Source organism: Triturus cristatus, chromosome 8 (assembly GCF_964204655.1).
Source record: "Triturus cristatus chromosome 8, aTriCri1.1, whole genome shotgun sequence".
NCBI classification, from domain to species: domain Eukaryota; kingdom Metazoa; phylum Chordata; class Amphibia; order Caudata; family Salamandridae; genus Triturus; species Triturus cristatus.
In genome coordinates, this window is record NC_140591.1 from 1,616,649,855 (window position 1) to 1,616,671,272 (window position 21,418).

At 51.5% G+C, this 21,418-nt stretch overlaps 1 protein-coding gene across 1 annotated transcript in view; it reads left to right on the top strand.

Annotated features, from left to right (window-relative positions):
- Positions 1–21,418, top strand: part of DNHD1 (dynein heavy chain domain 1) — an 856,151-nt gene that overhangs the window by 609,852 nt on the left and 224,881 nt on the right. The gene's annotated exons all lie outside the window — the stretch shown is intronic.

The window sequence follows — 21,418 nt, forward strand, 5'->3', positions numbered from 1 at the left end:
CATCAGCAGTCCAACAATCGCAGCCTAGACCCATATCTAACATTCCATAAGATATCCACATTACCCTGCTGCCCACCATACATGTACCCTCCAATACAACATAGTGGAACATCAGTCCCCCCACCCTCTCCCCTCTCTTACTCAAAAACATCCACAACAATACCCCCCAACCACCCACCCAAGCATGTCGCCAGATACTAAATTATTCACTAAACCAGATGTACCTCGTAGTCCACCTCCCACGCTCTCTACCATACAGGACACAGCAATGAGTCGGACAAGAACATCGGGAAAAATCATCCCTCCTGATCCCACGAGCCAGGCATCTCCCCGCGTTCCACCCTCTCCCTGCGGTGAAGGGTCGCTCAAGTGCCCCCTGCCACATCCCTCTCCTCCGAACCCTCCGCACCATCATCCGGAGGGTGTTTGAGCAACTCCAGAAGTGCCACCCATGCTTGCGCCATTTCCTGAGACTTCTCACTGCCACTACGCCGGGCCATCTGTAACCTATAGTTCCCTTCACTCTCAGCCCACTTCACCATCCCTCTGTTCCACCTCACCAAACTAGGATTCTGCCTCGCCTTCCAATGGGAGGTAAGTTCTCGCTTAGCCAGGATCAACCCCAGATCTATAAACCGGCTAGTAACCTTGGTCTTACTGGTGTGCGGAAACCAATGTAACAAGCAGAGTCCAGGCGACATCACTAGCTCTCTCTCTGTCACAGTCAGCAGGGCTTTCATCACCTCCCGCGAAAAGTCTCCCACCCGCGGGCAGTCCCAGAGCATGTGCAGAAGGTTCGCCCCATTCTGAGCGCAACGGGGGCAATCACCCGACCCCCCTAAGTACTCAGCAATTTTACCGGGGGTGAGATAGGCCCTATGAAAGATATAGAATTGGATGAGTTGGAACCTTGCATTCCGAGAACATTTCCACGGCCGCTCCACAATCGCCTCCCAAGCCTTTTCTGCAATGGGTTCCCCTAGATCCGCCTCCCACTTGAGACGCAGCGCCGTCAGCGGTTTGAATTTGAATTTGAATTTGAATTGGGATTTGTAAAGCGCGTAGCTACCCTGGGGCGTCCCAGCGCTGGCCTAGCCTACCGTTCTAGAGGGGGGGGGGAATGGGAGGTGATGGTTTATGGAAAGAGCCAAGTTTTTAGTTGCCTACGGAAGGCCAAAAGATTGTGTTCTCTCCGCATGACAAGTGGAAGGGTGTTCCATAATTTAGGGGCGTTGTAGGAGAACAAGCGCCCCCGGATCGGATCGGGTTTGCGCATGTCGCTCGTGATCCGACGGTAAAGGCAGGTCACTGCTTTAAAAGTACCCGCCACCATCACCACATATTGGCAAGTGAGAGACGTATCCGGCTCCCCCAGCCCACTGCGCCAATGCTTCCTGATGGCTGCAGACAGCGCAGCATGCAAAAGAAAGTCCCCCCACGGTAGATCATGGTGCTCACAGAGGTCTTGAAAGGGAAGAAGACCGCCGTGCTCATAGAGATCACCTATGGCCGTGACTCCCGCTTCCTCCCAGGCCATCAGCTGACTCCAGTCTCCCCCATGTGGCAGCGCCTCACACATCCGCAACGGGATCTCAGGAGCATAAGGGGTCCCCCCATGTGTCCTCCTAATCAAACGTGCCCAACAATGGCGGATCGTTCCCAACTCCGGTGGCAGGAGGGTACCTCTCAGTGGCGCCCGCAGCAGCACGCAGGACAGAAGGTGCCAACTTGGGTCCGACCCGTCTTGTTCCTCCGATCGCCTAATGTGACCCGCCACCCATTTTGTGAACCACTGAAGTTGCGCATCATGATAGTAAGCCTCAAAGTCCGGCAGCGCGAGGCCCTCCTCCGCCCTAGGCCTTTGCAGAGTGGCTAACGCCACCCTCCGTCGGCCAGTTCCCCAGAGAAACCCCGTAATCAAAGTGATCAGTTGTGCAAAGAGCCTGCTCGGAATCCAAACGGGAGGGTCCCAAAATAATAAAGAAACCGAGGCAAGATGATAATTTTCACCAAAGAAACCCTGCCAGCCACTGACAGCGGAAGGGTCCCCCAAAACTCAAAGCAGGCCTTTGTTCCCCGCACTGCCCGCCCCACATTACCCTCCAGCAGGTCAGCGGGGTCATGATAAATCTGTGTCCCCAAATATGGTAAACACCGGGGTTCCCATAAGACATCCCCCACCCTCGACTGATCCTGCGCCCCCGGCCTGGTAGGGAACAGACAGGACTTATTCCAATTCACCCTGAGGCCCGCCACCCTCCCCAAGGTCTCCAGCAAAACTCGCGCTCCCCGTAACGCATCCCTAGTATCCGGCAGAAACATGTGGTGTACTCTTCCCTCCACTACGAGCCCTGGGAAATACTGCCCCGACCTGGCGTGCGCAGCCATGGGTTCTATTGCTAGGGCAAACAATAGGGGGGATAGTGGGCAGCCCTATCGTGTTCCCCAAGCGACCGTGCAGGCGCCAGAAATCAGACCCCCCGTCCTTACCCGTGCAGTGGAAGCACTGTAAAGCAGCGCCGTCCACTTCACAAAATTTTCTCCCTATCCAAACTCTCGCAAAACATTAAAAAGGTAGGGCTACTCCAGGCGATCGAAAGCTCTCTCGATATCAACCGCGAAAACACAGGCTTCTTCCTTGTCATAGGAGTTAGACCCCAAAATTCGCAAGAGTCTGTGGACATTCATCGCAGCATTGCGAGAGGGAATAAACCCAGCTTGGTCCACATGAACCAACGCCGTCATATAAGGCATCAGACGACTGGCCAAGATGCTGCTTAAAATCTTGTAGTCGAGATTGAGCATCGCTAGGGGCCTATAGGATGAACGATCCCAGGTAGGCTTGCCCGGCTTGAGGAGGGGGACTATGAGAGCCTCTCGCGTGGAGGCAGGGAGAACACCCTCCCGGCGCGCCGTGTTATAGAGTGTCACCAACTGGGGAGCAATAGCATCCGTATAAGCTGCATAAAATTCGACGGGAAGCCCGTCTGTCCACGGCGTTTTGTTCCTGGCCATATGATTTATGGCACTACGGACCTCACCCACTTCAATATCCCGGCCCAGCCCCTCGGAGGCATCAGCCTCCAAGCGTGGCAACTCCGCTTTAGCCAAGAAATCCTCATCACCCGGCGTCCCAGATCCCAATCTGCTTCGATATAACTCTGCATAATAATGCAGGAAACAAGTATTGATGCGCTTCTGGGTGAGAAATGCCTCCCCTCCCGGTTCCCTCAGCACCAGTATCTGTGTGCCCCTACGCGCCGGGTTAGCCAGCCAAGCTAGCAGCGCCCCCGCCTTATCCCGCTCTACATGCGCCTTGTCTGTGTATGCCTTGAAATCATAGCATCTCAGCATCTCAAGTTGGATTGCAAAAGCCTCTCGTGCCTCAAGCAGCCTTGTATGTCTGTCCGGGTGTTCCGGGCGCTCCCTCTCCTCCTCTCGCAGTCGTTGCTCTGCTTTCTGCACCTCATCAAGCAACACTCTGCGGGTTCCCACCACCTCGCCTATGCATCGCCCCCGAATCACTGCCTTGAACGCATCCCACTCCACCCCCCTAGACGATGTTGTTCCTGTGTTAAGTCGAAAATAGTCATTAATAGCCATCCCAATAGTATCCCGGAACACCGGGTCCTCTAAGGTGTCCGGACGCAGTCGCCAGGTGGGGATGGCGGGACGATCCCACAGCCAATGCAAGATTGTCAACAGAGGATTATGATCCAACGCCGTCCTAGCTAAATATTCACTATGGACCATTGCCACGTGGACATCTGGGGAGCTAAGGATCGAGTCCAACCAGACATGTAAGGCATGCAACGACGAGAAGTAGGATTAATCCCTATCAGCCGGGTGATGCGCTCTCCAGGTATCCGTCAGCCCCCACTGTTGCTGCCACTCCTGTCGCACCTTAGCCAACCGATGGACCGGAGAATCCGGTAGAGGAGGGTGGGAACGATCCAGCAAGACATCAGTAATACAATTAAAGTCGCCACCCAGTAGCACTGAGCCCGTCAGCCAGGGAGCCAGTTTGCCAGGAAGGCGCACAAAAAAGGAGGACTGGTCGCAGTTCGGAGCATAGATACTACCTAAAACAATATCCCTACCATCTAGCCGCCCCACAACCACCACATAGGGACCATCCGGGTCTATCATCTGTCCAGTGCACTGAAACGGCACCCCTGCTCAAATCCAAACCAACACGCCCCGTGCATATGCCGAATATGTGGTACAGAACATCTGTCCTCTCCAACGCCGCTGCAGTGCTAGCCCCTCCTGCTTATCCAGGTGCGTTTCCTGCAACAAGGCTATCTGCACCCCCGCCGTCAAAGGTAAGCATGAATCGTATGTCGTCGAGTCATGGTGTGCATCCCCCTAATGTTCCACGTTATACACTTTATTCCTACGGTGGCCGCCATAACACAGCACCATAATCACTGCTCAACCCACCTCTTGTTGTGACATGCTTGGTCCCACCCCCCCTCCCCCTACCCCAGTATCCCAACTCCCCAAACTCCCACACCCCAGGACAGGTACCCTAAAACTAGTCCCCATCCAAACAAGCATAACAGTCAACCTTGCCATCATGGATAGTGAAGCGTTAGCCGGCACAAGAGACCCAAAGCCCTCTGAGCTCTCCCCCCATCAAGTGTGAGCAACCCAATAAGAGCCCCCCCGGTGCCATTCCAGTAAAAGTAACACCCCTCCTCCCCTCCCACGCCACACCCCCGCCAGCAAATGGATCCGGGCGACAGTAAAAGCGCGTCCCGTCCCCCCGGGCAGGTCCCAATCAGCCAAACAAGTACACTGTTTGCGGAGTAACCTCGGGCAGTTCAGTGTCTGAGTCCCCATTCGTGCTGGTAGCCGGGGAAGATCCGGACCTCTCCAACCCTCGCGCTCAAGGCGGCTATCCGGTGGGGACAGGGACCCCGGTGAACCCACGACAACAGGGGCCCTCCTCTCCCCGACACTCCCCGATGGACTCCGCGGCGAGCCCGCCTGCCGCGTCTCAAGCCAGTGCCACGCGTCCTGCAGGGTGGTGAAAAAGAGGGTGCTGGAGCCGTCTACCACCCGCAATCGCGCCGGGAAGAGCATTGCATAGAGAATATGGAGTTGTCATAGTTTCCGCTTGAGGGCGATGAAAGAGGCGCGCTGCTTCTGGACCTCCCGGGTGTAATCCGGGAAGAGCATCACCCTGGAGTTAGCAATCTGCAGGTGTTGTTTCTCTTGAGCTTGCTGCAGGAGGTGGTCCCTGTCCCGATAATGCACCAATCGTGCCACCATGGGCCGCAGGAAACAACAACAGGGGTATACCCAAATAACCCTTGAATACCTGGGTAAGGATACATATATAGAAAAAGAAAGGTATCAAGGAACCACTACTGAACAATTATATGGATAGAGCACATTTAATTACCCTCTCCGGAATAATTCATATTACACTGAATAAATCTTACTCAATTTGTAACACACATGGGCAAGCGCCTATTCAAAGAGCAAATACATAACATATATCACATTACAAATTTCATAACATAGAAAACATCACATATATATATCAAAACCAATAACCCAAAGAAAGATTTGTTTGTTATAGTGTCCCCCTAGATAAATTGTAGGAGATCCACTTAGAGGTCAAAACGTGAAACACTGTGAGGCTAAAGATTAATCTAGCTAATAGTGTGTCACGTGAAAAGTTCCAGAATCACTAGAAATCCTGTGACTCCTCTTTCGAAGTGTCTGTCAACGTGAACACGTTTCAGCCTTGTCTTCGTTAGCCTCTTCAGGACAGGGGTTCTACATAACTAAAAATAAATACAATAACGCAATATTGACTGATCGACTGCCCAATACATGTACACCACAGTGACACCAGGACCTTCCAAACTATACATCCTACCACCATGTGTCATAAGATTATTAAACAAACGACCACTACCAATAATTACATGTATCAAAAACGAATCCTAAACCATTGCACAACATGGGGATACCTACCATATACGTGCTATCCCTCTTCATAGTAAAAATAATAAATAGAAAAAGCACCAATCACCACCGTCCAACACCGTGAGGACACCCAATCTTTTGCGTGGCGAATCCTACTTACATCTCTGTGCACATAAGCACAAGCGCGCTCCCACACGTTGAACGTGTATATTACAAACAATATAACCAAATATACACCACCATGAAAGGCAGGCATTTAAAAACTCGTCTTAATCAGGCTCTAACCTATCTCTGTGGCCATATAACGGGGCAGGCAACAGTCTCGCTCCGCCGGTTTACCAGTAGCGCCGCCACCTCAAGCACCGTGCCGTGCAGATCTCCGCACCCGGCCGTCACCAGGCCGCCACCTCAAGGCCAGTCATCAGCCCCCGGTCGTGGCCCCTCGTCCGTGGAACTCGCCTCTGGGTCTGCTTCGTCGTCCGCCAGCACTGCCAAGGGCAAAGTCCGGCCCTCAAGGAGCGACGGGCCACAGCACTCTCGATGGCCAGCCTCCGCCGCCCTCCTGCTGCACCGGGGTCAGTTACGCGGCAGGGAGAAAGAGGAAGCCGCTCCCCGTCGCCAGGAGCCTGGTGGCCTCCCGGGCAAATTCCGCCATCAACAGCGAGGCCCTCGCCCAAAGAAGGGATCCTCTCGCTGACCGCCAGCCATCAGCGCCGCCAGTCGGCCGCCACCCCTCGTCTGGAAGCGTCCACCAGCACAGCAGGGCAAAGCGGGAGGCAGGCAGCAGGTCCGCTCCGCCGGCTCGCCAACAGCGCCCTCACCGCTGCCGCTGCCACCGCAGCCGCCACGCCATGCGGGTCTCTTCTCCCAGCCGTTACCAGGCCGCTATCTTGAAACCAGGCAGCAGGCCCCGGTCGTGGCGCCTCCTCCGTAGAAATCGCCGCTGGGCAACTCGGCCGCCGTCCGCCACCCGCTTCCACCGAGGGCTCACTCGTAGGCCCCCAGCGCTGCTCATAGCAAAGTCCGGCCCTCACAGGACTCCGGGCCGCAGCACTTTCACTGCCCGGGTTCCGCCGCCATCTTGTGGCGCCGATGCCAGGAATGCGGCGGAGAGAAGGAGGAAGCCGCTCTCGATCTCCAGTAGACCTCCGAAACCCGAGGGAACACCCACCAGCTCAGCAAACGTTCCCCAGCACTCTGGGAGGTAAGGGGCCCCCCAAAATCTTCAGGATCACTTATAACAGGGGGAGGCCACCGAGGAGCTCTGGGATCCTCGACCTCCTACATCGGCGCCAGGCCACGCCCCCAACGCCTGCGAGACACATTGCTCCGGTCCCCTGCTGTGGTTGCTGACATCAGGCGCTGCATCACTGATTATATAGCATCTAATGACAGGGATGACACACCACTCTCTTCGGTATGGGAGGCGCTTAAACTAGTAGCACAAGGAGCTCTCGTTGCTAAAGCTGCGTATGAGAATGAGTCCCGACAGGTGAAGCGCGCGGAGCTGGAGGCTACCGTGAGAGAGCTTTAGACCGTACATAAGCGCACGGGCGCCCCCCTAATTTGGCGGCAGTTGGAAAAGGAGCGCCACCAACTCTGCCGTTTAGATCTCGACCAGGCTGAGCATGCTCCAACAAAGGGGGCCGCATGCTGGCGCACTGCTTGCGCGGACAGCAGGAGGCACATTCTGTTAAATCACTACGTGACGGGGCTGGTCAGCCTATTACCGGTGACGCCCAAATAGTATCAGCCTTCCGTTCCTTTTATCAATCCCTATGCGGCTGACCCCTCCTTACTACCTGACCCTACTTAATCCCTGAGAGACGCTGCGGTGACACCTCTACCGGGGGTCGAGGCTGATGCTTTGGAGGCTCCCATTCGTATTGAGGAAGTGATATCCGGGATCGCCCGGCTGAAGTTACAGAAGGCCCCTGAACCTGATGGCTTCAGTGGCCTCTTTTACAAAATCTACTGCACTGAACTCGCCCCAATGCTTACCCGCCTGTTTAATTCATTTGTGGGCACTGGATCCCTCACGCCCTCTATGCTACAGGCATCTATCTCGGTGATCCTCAAACCGGGTAAGGATCCCGAAATTTGCAGTTCCTACCGACCGATCTCTTTATTAAATATAGACGCAAAGTTGTTTTCCAGCATTTTGGCGCATAGGCTGAACCCCCGCATGCCGGGTCTCTTAGACCCGGATCAATCCGTATTTATTCCGGGACGACAGTGTGGATACAACACTAAACGCATCTGTCATCTTATCGATAAAGTGCAGCGGTCCAAGGAGGAGGTCCTTCTTCTAGCGGTTGATGCGGAGAAGGCCTTCGACCGCGTACATTGGCCGTATCTATCCGCGACTCTGGAGCGCTTCGGACTGGGGCCCCGGTACCGACGCTGGATCGTGAGTATCTATAGCTCCCCACAGGTGACTGTTCGTGTCAATGACATACTTTCTTAGCACCTCGCGGTGGGGCGTGGGACGCGGCAGGGCTTTCCCCTTTTCCCCCTGCTCTTCGCTCTATATATGGAGCCCCTGGCACAACGACTTCGTGACAGCCCCCTAGCGCGGGGTATCCCCTTTGGCCTTGACCGTCACCTCATTAGCTTATATGTGGACGACATTATCTTTTCAGTCGCACACCCCCTGTCCTCCCTCCTAGCCATAATCCAGGACCTTCAGACTTTCAGTCAGTTCTCTGGCTTTAAAATCCACATGCAGAAATCCCAAGTGCTCAATCTTACCACCAGCCAGCCCACAGAGGAGACCCTCCGGCATCGCTTCACCTTTGACTGAGTCTCAGGGGGGATCACGTACCTCGGGCTGACCCTCTACAGAAATCTGTTGAAAACTGCAGAGGCGAATTATTCTACTCTACTATCCCAGACCCACGTGGACCTCCACCGCTGGCGTCGCCTACCCCTGACATGGTTTGGGAGGTTAGCCGCGATTAAAATTTCCGTCTTACCTCGTGCCTTATACATGTTCCAAATGTTGCCATTGGAACCCTCGCCCCACGCCCTACGACAACTGCAAGCGGCAATCGAGGGCTTCGTATGGGGTCCAATTTCACCACGATTACAAAAAACTCAGCTCCAACGGTCCAAGAAAGCCAGAGGCCTAGCCTTCCCTAACATCGCTCGATATTTCCACACTTCCCTCTTGCGTTACTTAGTAGAGTGGGATCGTCCCATGACAGAGAAATACTGGGTCTTCATGGATCAGACGGTAGCGGGCCATCATATCTGGCGAGACGCATGGCTCCCGAAATCGGCCCGTGCATGGGGACTCTACTCTTCACCAGTCACGCGGCCCACATTGCTTGCGTGGGACAGGATCTCTAAGGGTCCGCACTGCGGGGCAAAAACGCTGGGAAACGGAACTGGGGCGCACGTTGACTGACGTTGACTGACAAGGAGTGGGAGGACGTTTTCTTTCGGGTACATCACACTACGTATTCCTCGAGTCACAAAGAAACAGCTTTTAAAATCGCCACATATTGGTATTATACTCCTGATAGACTATCCAAATGGCAACCCCAATGCGATGGCCTCTGCTGGAGAGGGTGCAGCAGCCCTGGGACACTTCCTCACCTACTCTGGCACTGTCCAAAACTAACCCGCTATTGGGAACAGATTCTAGATGATATTGTCTCAGCATTCAACACCTTCATACCCGGCTCCCTGCTTACACCCACCTAGGCCATCCTAATGCGATAGCCTTTCCCTTACGCTCGACTCTGGGCAGCAGATGGCGCTCGCACTGAACGCAGTACATAGAGTAATTCTAACACGCTGGAAATCCGACAAAATCCCAGATCACACACACTGGATACACCAGCTATGAAATCTATTAGCAATGGAGAGGCTTTCAATGGTAGGGGCGGGGAAGGATAGCAATTATGCCAAAATATGGGCCCCTTTCTTAACTATCCTCTCCAAGGAATTCCGAGAACTGACTTGCCCACAATACCTGGGTCTTCTGAAATTAGTTCCAGCTACCACGGCGTACACCCCCTGAAAGTGTGCTTTGCCGGCTCCCTTTTCCCCCGATGTGAAGGACCCACAGCATCACCTAGGGCACAAGAGTTGCCATACTCCCTTCTTTTTTTTTCTTTTCTTCTTTACGTTAGGCTCACTGAGGAGTGGGAGCGGGGGAGGGTTGGGGCTAGGTTTGGCTCTTATTGTTTATATCTTATTTCTAGATTATGTTCATTGTTTGAACTCTGAACACTACTTAGAACCTACAGACTCCAGGGAGTCGCACACATATTGCCTTGAACCCATTGTTTTTTACTGGCATCATTGCCTGCCCACGGAACTACCTAGCAGTTAATGTTCACCCTTAAGACGCGGCCGGCCCGGATGGGTTGTAGGCGGCTTGCTGTGTTTAACTTTGAGTGGCTCCACCCTGATTATTGCCTTGAATGTTTAGTCAAATTACAGCTAGCTGGCCCGCTGGGTTGTTGGCATCCTGCTTTTGTAACATGGATTATGTTCTGTTAATAAAAACAGATTTAATACTAAAAAATATTGTTTATTAGATATCTTTGATTGAGATATGTACAGTCCCTGCCAGCAGTGCCACTGCCTCCTGGTGTTGAGCCGTCTTTTCATACCAAGCCACTTTACCCGTAAACTAAACCAGCCAAATCTGCGGTAACTTTCCCATCCCCCTCACGTCCAATAAACACTGAACGAGTCTATAACTGTGTGTCTCCTCCAATTTGAATCGCTAAAAGGGGGGAGGGACCTCAGCAATGTAACTCAGATTCACCCCCTTTGAAACTCAGTTCCTCCTTATTATCTCAAACAAACGATAGTGCATTTGAATACCAACTACTTATAGCTATGAGCTATCCAATTCTTACTTGTGTATTCTGCACCGGTTCTATTCTAACAGTACTAGCTAATGCTATGGGCCGCGCGCCCAGAGATCTCGATTTACTTTTTTACATCATATGTCATGTGCAGGGGCTAAATTACCTGTGAGTATTAACCCTGCATTCCTCCCCCTTATCCCACCCCCACTTACCCCGTGAGATCCCGCCACTCCCAGCCCGATGAATCATTGATCTGATAGAGGCTTCTAGACACAGATTCTTTTTTAGAGTAATTCCCAGGTGTCGGAATGGATCCAGAAATTCTTGAGCAGTACCTCTGCGTGCCAGTTGGTGGCGTTGTTCGGCTCCGCATTGTCTGCGCCAGACGTGCGCAGTGCCTATATAGGTGCCATCCCAATGCACTGACATCAGTTCTTTTCTTTCCGGGCTATCAGCACAGATCTGTAGAGAGCTACCTCTGTCTACACTTTATTCGACTTTTTGTTGATTCTATTTTATATTTTTTTCACAGTGTGGTAGGGATGTCTCTCAAAAAACTGGTGGGGTTTAAACCTTGTGATTCCTGTCACAGACAGATGTCTGTGGCAGACCCCATCTGCTTTGCCTCTGTTGCCTGGAGCCGGGCCACGACTCCAAGCCTGTGAAGGCTGTCGCGCCATGAACCTCAAGGCCCTGCGGAAGCAATCCGTGAAGCTCCTGGTTGCCCAACGCCACTCAGCTCTGTGGCACTCAAGGACCCATTCGCAGAGGCATTCTGGGTGTTCGTCATCACACTCAAAGTAGTCAGGTAAGTCCCAGAAAAAAAAATCAAAGAAATTCAAGAAGTCGAAGTATTCTTCAACTTCGCCGTGCTGGTCCAAGTAAAGGTCAAGAAAGCTTTATTCGACGATTGTCATAAAAGCATACAAAATTTATATATATACACAATTACAGACGACATATTAAAATAGTTTAAGACAATAAATAAAGGCATTTGCAAAAAGATTAACATTACAGGGTATAGGGGTAGTTACCCCGCCAACATTTTGTTCCTGATCACCCATGCCCTTCCAAGAAACTTGGCAACAGATATGTAGACAAATGGGATTTCAGCAGAACGCAAGATACGCACTGCCACCTTAGCATTTCTGGTACCCAGCTGTCGGCACATTGATTTTAACCAGAACTGGCAGGGAATTACATAGGATGGACATTGAAACAGGAAATGATTGACCGATTCAATAGGTGCAGTACAGCCAGGACAATTAAGCACGTTAGACACGGCCCATCTAGATGTAAACTCTCTTACTGGGAGACTGCCAACCCTGAATTGAAAATATAGCTTCCTGTCCAAAGGATTTGTAATGTCATCCCAAAAAGGTGCCAAAGAGATAGTATCCTTAAAATCAAGAAAGATACCAGACAATGAGAGCGGGGCTGTGGATCTAAAAACTCGGGTTGCTACCTTTTCCCAATATAAAGCCTTCAGTACTTGCTTAGACGGGAAGCTAACGTTTAGTGGATCCTCCCACAATATTTTTAAGCCCAGGTCCTGGAACGAGTCACGCAGTCTACGGAGCCACTTGACCTTATGAAAGGTGTCCAATTTAATAATATCCATAAGGCCAAGAGCAAAGAGCCTAAGTTCAGGAGTCACCCATAGGCGCCTCCAATATAATACTGGGCGAAACAGGGCAATTAGTGCTATTGGCCTTATACCTAAGTCATAGGACAGGGGGCAAAGGGGAGTACTCTGAGGTAGTTTAGTAAGATTCCTTAAGAATCTATTTTCAGAGGTAGATAGTTTATATACATTATCAAATCCCCACAACTCTACTCCGTAGAGCGCAGCACCAACCACTTTACCATCGTACACCCGAAGTGCAGGGTTAATGGGTTTAGTCAGGGATTTGGCGTGTTCTTTACTTAACGCGCCAGAGAGCTGGGAGTGTTTAAGGGATGCCAAATATACTTGCTTTTTCCATCCCAGATCATGTTGAATGCAAATACCTAGATAAGTAAAATCTTGGACCTGGTCCAATGGCATATTGTTCATATATATTTTACTTTTAAAAGATTTCGACTGATTAAAAGACATAAATTCAGATTTTAAAACATTAATTTCAAGGCCGCGGGCTGAGCAGAAGTCCTCGAAAATGCCTAATGACTTCTGCTGGTCCAAGTCATTTGAAGAGGTGTGGGAACAATGTCACCACTCTAGGCCCCGCTACCTCTGGGTCCACTCCGCACCTCTCCTTCCCGTATTTCCCAGAGCCAAAATCACCCCGGCTCAGCTGCATGAGTTTTATGAGGCCATGCACTTCATATTTGTGTGGCCCGGCCCTTCCGGAGCTCTCTCAGGCCCCCTTGGTTTGGTGAGTGCCCCCACTGGATTTCTGTGGCAGATCCACCCTCGGTGCCAGTAGGTCCCCCTGGATCTGATGCTGGATCCAGAGCAGCTCCGGTTGCGAGACTGCAAACTTTCCCGAAGCCAGTTCCAGTGATGTCATTCTCACAGTTGCAACAATACCATCATCATACCCAACTCCAGTACAGAGCCGGATCGGCAGCATCTGACATCAACTCTGGCGCCAGCCAGAACTCAACCTTCTGAGTCAGAGCAAAGACTTCTTTTTTTGACAGGCCTTGTGAGGAGTATGTTTGGGGAGGATAATATGGATACCAGACTCCCTTAGAAGAGCCCAAAGACAACTGGTATGAGGAAATGGTGGATGCCAGTTGTCTAGACACCTCTCCATACACTGGCCTAGTCTCTTCTCCTAGTGTAACTATGGAGGAAGGGGCTTCCTTTGCAATGGTGGTGAGGAGGGCAGCAGTAGTTCTGAATCTTATGCTGCCCTCATGGGCAGTCAAGACAAACGTCTTGACTGAGGTGCTTCAGCCACGAGAAGCCTCCACCTAACCTCTCCTCCCTTTTAATGAAACCTTCATAGATGTCCTGCTTGGAGCATAGTCCAAGCCCAGTTCAGAGGCTCCTGTGCACAGAACAATTGCCCCACTCCTGGGGGTCCAGCTTTATTCACCCAGCAACTCACCCCCAAAGAGCCTTGTTGTGTAGGCCTCCACCTCCAAAACCAAACCTGGAGCATTCTCTACCAACACCACCGACTAGGTTATCCGAGAAGGTGGATATTGAATACCTTTGGCAAGAGGATGTTCTCTTCAGCCAGCCTTGCACTGCAGTCATTGAAGACTGCATGTCTCCTGGGCCGATGTGCCCACACAGTTTGGAATTTGGTTGCGCAAGTGCTGCCTATGGTCTCAGAGGAGGCCCGAGTCATATTGACCCAGGCCATTGCTGATGGCAGGAACGCAGCAAAGTTCACCATTCGTTGCAGACTAGATACAACCAACTTGCTAGGCTGAGCGATTATGTCATCAATGGCACTCAGACGCGAATATGCCTGTTTTTCCCGCAGCCTTTCACCCCGCATTTTGTTACAACGTGGACAGTAGGGAAGGTGTTGGATTTTAAATCCAACACCTTCTCCCCCCTCTGCAAGTCGTTGTTACGACTTGCGGGGTAATGCTATGCATTGTTACAACGCGGTCGTGGTAACGACCACGTTGTATCAACATGCGGGGTGACGGTTTCGTGGTGAAGATTGTTCACCCTCAGACGCCATACATAGCTGAGATCTAAAGGCTTTTTGGGGAAAGATACCCGGGGCACTACCCTGTTGCTGTAATTTTCCATGGCCCCACACAAACCCCATTCTGCCTTTTACCCCTTCTGTGGCTATGGTAGGGGCTACCAGCCACGTCCATTCCTGCCCAGCCACCAAGGCCAACAAACTCCCCAGGCGTTATGTGACCACAGATGCAGCTCAACAAGCACTGGGGTACACACAGCAAGAGGTCTACCCTGTCTGCCACCCCTGGCAGCTACAGCCTCAAAGCCCCTTTAGTTTGCCCTTTTATCATCACCGTCAACCAGTTGACGGCAGGATCTGACATCACCTGCCCCATGGCAGTCCATAACATTGGACAAGTGGGTTCTTCAAATTGTTCAGCGGGGTTACTTCATCCCTTTCTTAGGGACCTTGCTGCCCATGCCACCACCCTCAGAACGGCTGATGGAGAACCACCTCTCCCTGCTCCGTCAGGAAGTTATTTTGCCCAAGGAGCGATAATGACAGTGGTAGCATCAGAATTAGGTCGTGATTGTTATTCCTGCTATTTTCTGGTGCCTAAAAGGACAGAGGCCTCTGCCCTATTTTAGTCCTGCACCTCCTCAATTTCTTCTTGAAGAAAGAGAAATTCAAGCTGCTCATGTTGGCTCAGCTTCTGTCTGCCCTGGACCCTGGAGACTGGATGGTAGCACTGGACTTGGAGGACGCCTACTTTCATATACCTAACCTGCCTCCCTAAAGGCATTACCTGTGGTTCATGTGGGGCCAAAAGTGTTTTAAGTTTCCTGTACTCCCTTTTGGCCTCACCAGTGCCCCTCAGTTGTTCAACAAGGTGATGGCAGTGGTTGCAGTACATCTGTGGAGGTCAAGGGTTCCAGTCTTCCTCGATGACTGGCTATTGAAGGCAGACTCTCCCCAGGCAGTCGTCTCCCACCTTCAGACTATGCAGACCTCCTACCTTTGCTGGGGTTCACTATCAACTCCCTCTGAGATGCTCCCTTTCATCTGAGCTATTCTGGACACAATGCAATTGTGGGCCTATCCTCTGTTGCGGCGAGACCAGGATATTCAGGCTATGATTCCGATGTTTCAGCCTCTATCCTGGATTTTGGTGAAATTGGCTCTGAGGCTGCTGGGCATCCTGATAGTGACTAATGGTAGATTGCATATGCAGGCTCTGCGGTGGGACTTGAAGTTTTTCTCTTTGACTTCAGAGGGGACTGTGAAAGCGAACTAATCGCTATTGCTTCAGAGGCAGACCCCTCTCTCTTCCCCAACCGGATCTGACACTAGTGGCAGATGCATCACTCCTGGGATCGGGCAGCTTTCTAGGAGAGGTGGAGATTAGAGTACTCTTGTCTCTGGCAGAATCCGGACTCCACATCAACCTGTTGGAGCTCCGAGCAATCCAATTGGCATTGAAAGCCTTTCTACCCTCCATCAAGGGAAGACTGGTACTAGTGTTCGCAGACAACACCACCACCATGTGGTACTACAACAAACAGGGTAGGGTGGGGTCGTGGACCCTTTGTCAAGTGGCTCTGCAGCTCTAGATCTGGCAGGAACAGCAGGGCATTTCCCTGGTGGTTCAACACCTGGCAGGTTCCCTGACCGCCAGGGTGGGTAAACTCAGCCGTAGGGGTCTAGCGGATCACGAATGGCGTCTCCAACTGGAGGCGGCGTAAGGTCTCTTTCAGCATTGAAGAGAGTCTTGGTTAGATCTGTTCACTTCCACCAAGAACGCGCATTGTCAGCAGTTTTGAGCGCTGGAGTTTCCAAGGTGGTTCTTGCTCAGAGACACTGTTCATCTCAAGTAGAGCTCAGGTCTCCTGTACGCCTTTCCACCCATTCCACTCCTGCCCAGAGTTCTCAAGAAGATCAGGAATGACCAGGCCCAAGTTATCCTTGTGGCTCCAGACTGGGCATGGAGAGTCTGGTATCCCAAGCTACTGAGCATTGCCATTTGATACTCTGATCAGGCTACCTCTCCTGGAGGATCTTCTATTGCAGCAGCAGGAGAGGGTTCTCCACCCGAACCTGTCAGCTGTCCGCCTTCTTGCATGGAGATTGAGCTGAGCGGTGTCAGTTGATAGCTTTCGACTTTCCTCCTGAAGTCGGCAATATTAATCTGGCAGCAGCCAGGGATCCCTCCACCAAGATGATATATGCCGCTGGAAGTAATTTTGTCATATTGTACACAAAACTCCATTTACCCACTTTCTGCCACTATTTTGCTTTTTATTCTTACCCTTGCACAGCAGGGCTCTACTTTGGGTACTCTAAAGGGTTATCTTTATGCTCTGTCTGCCTTCCTGACCAACCATCTTTATTTAAGTCCCCTATTGTAAATAGTTTTTGAAGGGGCGGTACATATTTTTTCCCTTTTATTACGCCTCAGTGAGATCCTAATTTGGTCTTCACATTCTTGTAAATTGTAAATTGATACTTGTATAGCGCACTACTCACCCGCAAGGGTCTCAAGGCGCTTGTACGAATACCACTGTGGAACCCATCCTGGCTTTCCCTGTGAGGCGTCCACTCCTGGGCACCCCCAAGGTGGAGGCCAGGCATCCTTAGCGTTGTGGGGGCCGTTGTGGAGATTAAGCAAGCTATTGCCCAGAGTTGCAGAGTGGGACTCCATGATTGGAAAAGGCACCGAGGCGAGAATTATCAGGTCCGTGGAATTTTTGAGCCCAAGACCCGCCGAGGCGGGGAATTGAACCCTGGTCCCGGGCTAGACCTCTGCATCAGGGTCTGCCGCTCTAATCATTGAGCCACACTTCTCCACCTTCTTTATGTGTACTCCTTTCGAGCCTCCTCACAATTGTCCTCTCTGGTTGCTTACGATTAATACAGCCTTACTTCTTGGCAATTACATCTGCTGGGAGGGTGAGCGAGCTGCAGGCTTTGTTATCGAAGCCTCCCTTTTTCTCAGTTTACCCTGACAAACTGGTGCTTCGCACTATGGCCTCTTTCTTTCCAAAAGTGGTCACACCATTTCATGTGGGTCAATCTGTCACCTTGCCCACTTTCTATGCTCCTCCACATCCTTCCAAAGAAGATGAGCGACTCCACCATCTGGACCCAAAAAGAGCATTGTCCTTCTGCCTTAACTGCACACGAGAGCTCGGATTGGATGACCACTCTTTGTGGGGTTTGTTGGTGCAAAGAAAAGTCAGGTGGTGCAGAACCGCACCATCTCTTGATGGGTCGTACTCTGCATCAAGATCTGCTGCACCCTGGCAAAGAAACAGCCTCTTGAAGGCTTACGAGCTCATTCTTCAAGAGCTAAAGCTGCCACCACTGCGTTAGCAGGCAAGATTCCGGCCCTGGATATCTGTCAGTCAGCAACGTGGGCATCCCTGCACAGGTTTATTAAACATTATTGCCTGGACAGTCAGGTCCACAGGGAGGGGCACTTTGCCCATTCGGTCCTGCAGGACTTCCTAGTTTACATTTGTCCGCAGACCCACCTCCATGGATGATATTGCTTGGGTATCCATTCAAAGGTAAGGAAACTGCGGCTTGAAGTCTCTATCTGATGAACAAGTTACTTATCTTCAGTAACACCTTATCTGGTAGAGACTATATCTAGCAACAGATTCCTTACTGACCCGCCTATCCTCCCAGCTCTGCAGACAGATTTCTAGGGTCAGGGCTGATCCCATTCATGGCCCAAGTTTGGAGACACCAGTGTGAATGCACTTCATGGGTCCGCGCTTTTGTGAAAAAGTAACTGATTTCAGCGTGCTTGGTGGCGCCTCCATAGAAACTGCAATGTCACTCCGGCGCGGATGACGCTAAAGATGCATGCGGAGCCACTCCATGCCACCTACCAGCGCACAGCGGTGGTACTTGAAAAATCTTCCACATCCAGTCGGACACAAGGAAAATTCAAAGGTAAGGAATTTGTGGCTAGATATAGTCCACTTTGCCTATTTAGCCCTCTGGGACTTCCAGGTCTAAACCTGTCTGCAAAACCTCCTCTGGGGAGGTAATGCTTGGGTACCACTCTAAGGTAAGGAATCTGCAGCATTAATTCTCTATCAGATGAACAAGTTACTTACCTTCGGTAACATCTCATCCAGTGGAGATTCTATCGTCCTTCCCGCTCTGCAAATGGACTTCTCTACATAGGGTGACCCTTGTAGGTCCTTAGTGTCTGCACACTGGTCTATCAGCATTCTGACATGGTTCTGTGCCTCTGGTGCAGAAAAGTCACAAAAAGAAACTGATGTCATCGTGTTGGGGTGAAGTCTGTGTAGGCACCACTCATGTCGCTTCCGGTGAAGATGATGCCGATGCAGTGCCATAGGACATCACCTACCAGCGCACAAGAGGTACTGCTCAGGAATTCCCAGATCCAGTCTGATGCCTGGGTAATATTCTAAGGTAAGGAATCTGCAGCTAGATATGAGTCTCTACCAGATAAGGTGTTACCAAGGGTAAGTAACTTGTCCTTCCAGCTTGGATCTTCGATGGGATCCATCTCCAGAGATGCTTGAAGCTTGTTTGTGCCATCACCCTAAACAACAACCCTGGTGGAGAGCGTGTCCATTGCCAAAGGGACCATGATGCCAACCTCTCAGCAATTCTGAGAGAGGTGTGTTTCCGAGTGTCCATCTGATGGTTCACTATACTGTCAACAAGTTCCAGCTATTGCCATACTTCATCAGGTGTTCCAAATAAATGCATACATTCATCATAAAGAACCTTCAACTTTGCTTTGAACGGTAACATGGATTTAGGGTTCACTGCTCTGAGGTTTTGCTTCATGGGGTCATAGCATTCCCTGAGCGTATGAACGTATAGTCCCAAAAAAAAACTTGATTGCAGAGTTTTCATATCACATTTCTGCCACCTTTTGAGCTTGTTTTAGGGTAAGGTCTCTGTTACAATAGTTTTGTGTTTTTGCTATGAGGGCCCTGGGTGTTTTGAGGGCATTTTGTACCCAGCCTTCCATCCATTGCTCCAGGACCGTCCCTCTGCCCTGTTCAGGAAGCCAACAAATCACAGATTGCATCTTTGGGACCTCCCTTATGCATCCTTCATTCTATTCTACAGATGGTGTGCAAAGTCAGAGACAGTTTTGATTGTGATTTTTCGGTTGAGAACTTTGTGGTATCTGATAGAGACTTCTAGCTCCAGATTCCTTACCTTTTAATTTCCCAGGCGTCAGGCTGGAACTGGAAAATTATGCTGAGCAATAGCCCTTGCGCACTACATTGGGTGGCTCCATTCAGTTCCGCGTGATGTCGTCGGCATTGATTATGACGTTGCAGTGCCTATATAGGCACCCAAAAGGGACGCGAATGTTAGTTCTTTTCTTTCTGCGCCAGTTAAGCGCCGATCCGGGAAGAGCTACCCCTCTGACACTTTTTGGCAAGCTTTTTCTCGACTTTTGTTGACATTTTTGGAATCGACTTTGTGTGTGAGGGATGTCTTTGAGGAAGACAGGTTTCTAACCATGTGGGACTTGTTCTTGCATGATGTCGGTTTCCGATCCCTACCGTGTATGTCTGTGGCATCTCAAGCGCGACCACAATATGAAGTCGTGTTCGGACTGCCGGGCGATGGCTCCAAAGACCTTTAGGGAGCGGGCGATGAAATTACTCGCGGCCCGGCAGTCGACACCGTCAAGCAAGACTCCATAGGTCTCTGTCCAGTTCGAAGAAGAGGAGGTCGCGGGACTGCTCCTGGAACCCTAAGTCCTCTTCCTCCCATTCAAAGTCCTCGCAACACTCAGGGAAGAGGCACAAGAAGAAGAAGAAGTCCAAGCGGACTTTGTCTTCACCTCAACTGGCATCCGTCGTCGAGAGAGGTAAGGAGCACTGACGCTCAAGGCCCGGTTCCGCGCAGCTAGAGTCGACTTTGCGCCTCCCCCCGTTTCCAAGAGCCGGAGCGACTCCCGCTCAAATTAAAGAATTTTAGGAGGACATGCACCACGAATTTGAGCGGAATGACCCTCCTGGAGAGCCTTTGGGCCCTGTGGTAACGGAAGGAGCCCTATTGGGTTCGACGCTGGCGGCTTCGGCCATGACGACGGTGGGGCCTCAGGGATCTGATCACAGATCTGATTTGACGCCGGTCGTGCCAATGCGACCTTCCCCGGTGTCAAACCCGAAGTCGATTCCTGCGAGGTCACCGATGCCCGTTGGTGGCACACGCCTCATCCTCATCCCCGACGACACAGAGCCAGAACAGCATATAACAACGCCTATTACTGCGTCAACAGAGCCCAGAGGTTCTATGTTGTTGCCTGAGCACTTTGAGGATGTGCTAGGCTCAGAAGAGTAATGGGAGGGGTCTGGGGACCCTCTTGAGAACCAACATGTCTCTGAGGAGAATTTGGACTGGTATGGGGAACTTGGGGAGGCCAGTGGTCTGGATATTTCCCCAGATACAGGCACGCTCTCACCACCTGTGGTAGCTGTGGAGGAGGGAGCTTCCTATGCCATTGTGGTAAAGAGTGCAGCTGAGGTCCTCGGACTGGAGCTGCCCTCCATGCAAGTCAGGACTAATCGCCAGACTGAGGTGCTTCAACCCAGGGCTTCCACTTCTGAACCTCTGTTGCCCTTTAATGAGGCATCCTTCTAGGAACTTGGTCTAAACCCAGCGGAGGGGCTCCTGTGAATAGGACGATTACACGCTTCCATCACCCAGCTCCGGGCGACCCAAAGTTCCTCAGCCAACACCCCACCCTAGAGAGTTTGGTGGTGCAGACCTCTACGTCCCAAGGCGTATTCCCTTTCGCCCCTCCGGATAGGGAATTCAAGAGGTTGGATTAATTTGGGAAGAAGATGTTTTCTTCCTCCAGCCTTGCATTGCGGTCGGTGAATACCGCATGCTTATTGGGCCGTTTCTCCCATTCCCTTGGAAGACAGTTGCGCAAGTGCTGCCACATGTCCCGGAGGAGGCCCGGGCTGTGCTCTCCCAAGCTATCAAAAATGGGAGGGATGCAGCAAAATTCACCATTAGGTGTGTGTTAGATTC